This window comes from Emydura macquarii, unplaced genomic scaffold, assembly GCF_026122565.2.
Source record: "Emydura macquarii macquarii isolate MOO-44397 ecotype Brisbane River unplaced genomic scaffold, CSIRO-AGI_Emac_v2 contig_3231, whole genome shotgun sequence".
Lineage (NCBI taxonomy): Eukaryota > Metazoa > Chordata > Testudines > Chelidae > Emydura > Emydura macquarii.
In genome coordinates this window covers 530260-533221 of record NW_027133368.1, presented here as the reverse complement: position 1 = coordinate 533221, position 2962 = coordinate 530260, and positions in this window count along the sequence as shown.

The following is a 2962-nucleotide window of genomic DNA, read 5'->3' as shown; positions in this document are numbered from 1 at the left end:
CACTCATACAAAAGAAATACTGAGGCCGGTTAGTGGAAAGCAAGTATAACTGCGAGTGTTGATTGCCCCTCATTGAACGCTAAATTCAGGATAGTCCTTCAGCAAATCTGATCCACAAAACAAAGGTCTTTCTGCATCACTTTTCCATTGTGCTCTGCGGGTTGCATCACCTCAAGCAAAGACAAATCTCTCTCCCACCACCCGTATCCTCCACAGCCAAGTATTCTCTGTCAACCTCCTGAAACACGCACACAAATCAGTTAGCCAGGCTCGGTTTTTATTTACCAAGCACGTTTCTTACGGGAGCACTTAAGAGCCAACCCAGATTGAGGCCTCACTGTGCTAGATGCTGTACAAAGATAGAGCAGTCACCGGTCCCCTCTCTTGCTGGTTGAGCGTCTCCTGCCGCTGCTCATTTAGATAGTTTTGTTATGTCGATGGAGAGCTCTGAGTTCAGAGTACCCTGAAATACAAAGTGAACACGCTGCAGATATAGCATAAGCTCTTCTAGCACAGCAGACATGACATAAGCTCACCTAACCTTTCTACAAACAATAACAGAGCCCCTCTTCTTGTGCCTAGCAAAGCATCAGCAACCTCCTGAAATGTTCTAGTCCAAATACCAATTATTCAGGACCATCGGTGTCATTAAGGATCGTGCTGAGTACTGCACAAAGAGAGAGGAAGGACATTGCAGTGGTTAGGGCAGTAGTCTAGGACTTGTACGATCTAGGTTCAAATCATTGCTCAGTCACTTAGCCTCTCTCTGCCTCAGTTTCCCCGTCAGTACAACAGGAATAATTACACTGCCCTTCCCCACAGAGGTGTTGTAAAGATAAATCCATTTAAAGTTGTGATGTGCTCTAGGGTATTATGGACCCATATAAGTAACTAAGATAGCCAGTCTCAGTTCTATGGTTTTGACCCTGCGAAGATTTTGAGTTCAGAGGGACTGCTTATATTTTGATGAGCCTAACTCAAAATGCCTTCCAGCTCCTGATCGCACAACGGCACTTGTCCCCTGGTGTTCCAACATGCTTGAGAGCTATAACAGCAACAGGATTTGCTGCTCTTCAACTTTACAACGTTGTGACAAGTCAGCATGAGACAAGCAGCAGAGAACCTCCCGGCAGAACGCACCAGCTCCTGATATAAAGCGGGTATAAATCGGTGTTGCGCCCGTGACTTCAGACGAACTGTGTTGATTCACACCAGCTGGGAATCTGGCCCATTGATATATTTGCTTTTACTTCCATTTCTTTATTTAGATTTAGATGAACCATAAAAAGGCACCTATCTAGCCAGTGCCTTTGATTTACATTAAGTAAGGCACAGGGGAGGCAGTGTGGCCTAATGGATAGAGGACAGGATTTAGGAGATTCTATTCCCAGCTCTGTTGCTAGCCTGGTGGGTGACCCTGGGCCAGTCACATCCCCTCCCTGTGCTTCAGTTTCCGCATCTGTAAAATGGGGATAATGATCCTGCCCTCCTACGTAAAGTGAGTTGAGATCCGCTGATACAATGTGCTATCGAAGAGGGAGGTTTTATTGTTATTAAAAATATCAACTGACAAAGACAGCAGCTTCCCCAAACCAGACCCAGGGAGATAAATATACCACACGCCCTGCCTGTGCTCTCAGAACAGCCATCCCTCAGCACAACCTTCCCATCCCAAAAGATGAGAAAAAAGAGCTGGGATCTGCAGCATGGCGGGTAAAAGGACAGGTCTTTTGGGAAGCCTGGGTAATCTGCCCTGGCCGAGGCCATGATCATTAAGATATTCAGCTAGAGCCCTTTCTAACCAAATGCCACCAAATATGAACACGATCAAATTTCCCCGAAGTTTCCAGGGTTTTTAGAAAAGTCCAAATGTTAGTCATATGGGGAATTCTTGGGTCTCACAAGACTGACACCCCCAGTTGAGTTCTTATGTTAGAGCCAGATGGGACCTTTCTGACCCAGTAGTCTGAGCTCCTGCATCACACCAACCGGAGAATTTCACCTTGAGCGTCCTTCATTAAGTGCAATAACTTGTGGTGCTGGAGTGTACATTTTAGAGAGAGACACCCAACCTCAATGGAAAGCCTCCAAGGTCACGGAGAATCCAGCCCATCCCTTGGTGACTTGTGCTCACGGGGGTTAATTCTCCTCACTGTGAAAAATGTGCACCTTAGTTTGAATTTCTCTAACTTCTCCCCGCCCCGGCATTATGCCCTGCTCGATTAAAGAGCCCCCTGCTATCAGAAATCTTTCCCCCACCCACGTAGACACCTACAGCCTGTGGTCAAGTCACCTTTTAACCTTCTCTTCAATAAGCTAAATGAGTGGTTTTCAAACTGTGGTCCGGGGGAGCCGCAGACCAGGTCTAAGATTTCCAAAGGGTCCCGCACCTCCGTTTGCAACTTTTTAGGGGTCCGCAAAGGAAGAAAGGTGGAGAATCACTGAGCTAACCAGACTGAGCTGCTGAAGTCTCTGGGAGTGAGGATGGTTCTCCAGGCCCCCAATCCTTCGGGTAGCGCTTTTCTGAACCCTGACCCATTTGGCCAACATCCTCCGCTCTTGGAAGTGAAGTTTTTCACACTTGCTACACTTGTGGTGCCCCGGTCTCTGGTTCTGTCCTGTGACCAGGGCAAAGAGTGCCAGGGAAGGCTGGGGGGGGGGGCTTTGGTATTGTAGGAGGAACCATGTTGGCCCCCAAAGCGTCTCTCTCCACCTCCCTGTAGAGCTCTGCCTACAGCCTCCCACAGCCCCTTGCTGCTACACTTCGAAAGGGACGTTTTCGTGCCCAATTTCTTCGGGGGGGGGGGGGGGGGATGGTGCGATTTCATCGGCTGTTACCACCAGAGGGCTCTGGATGTGGCCGCGGTAGGGGAAGCTGCTTCTCTGCCTCTCTCTCTGCTCATTGCATCCGGGGTTGCACTTCCCAGGTCGTATGGTGGGTGCTTTGCTGCATCCATAGTGA